Here is a 363-nt window from a genome sequence, read left to right on the forward strand (position 1 = left end):
AAATTACATATAAATATAAATTGATCCATAAATTCAAATTTTTTAATTGATCCGTAAATTCAAACAAAATAGAATATAAATGGAATTGAATATAAACATATTTCACAAATTTATTATTTATAATTATGCAAATTTATATCCATAATGAGCATTGCTTAAAATTAGCAAATCATTATTAATTTAATCAAAATATAAATTAAATCAGTTAATTATCGTAATCAAATTAAATTTCATTAATATTTTCATTATTACATCCTATTAAAGAGAAATTCAATCAAAAAACACAATAAAAAATCAAATAACAAATATAATTGTGGAGGACAATTATTTAGTTTTTAGATAATAGAGCAAAATACATTCAAA

Source organism: Lupinus angustifolius, chromosome LG01 (assembly GCF_001865875.1).
Source record: "Lupinus angustifolius cultivar Tanjil chromosome LG01, LupAngTanjil_v1.0, whole genome shotgun sequence".
Taxonomy (NCBI): Eukaryota; Viridiplantae; Streptophyta; class Magnoliopsida; order Fabales; family Fabaceae; genus Lupinus; species Lupinus angustifolius.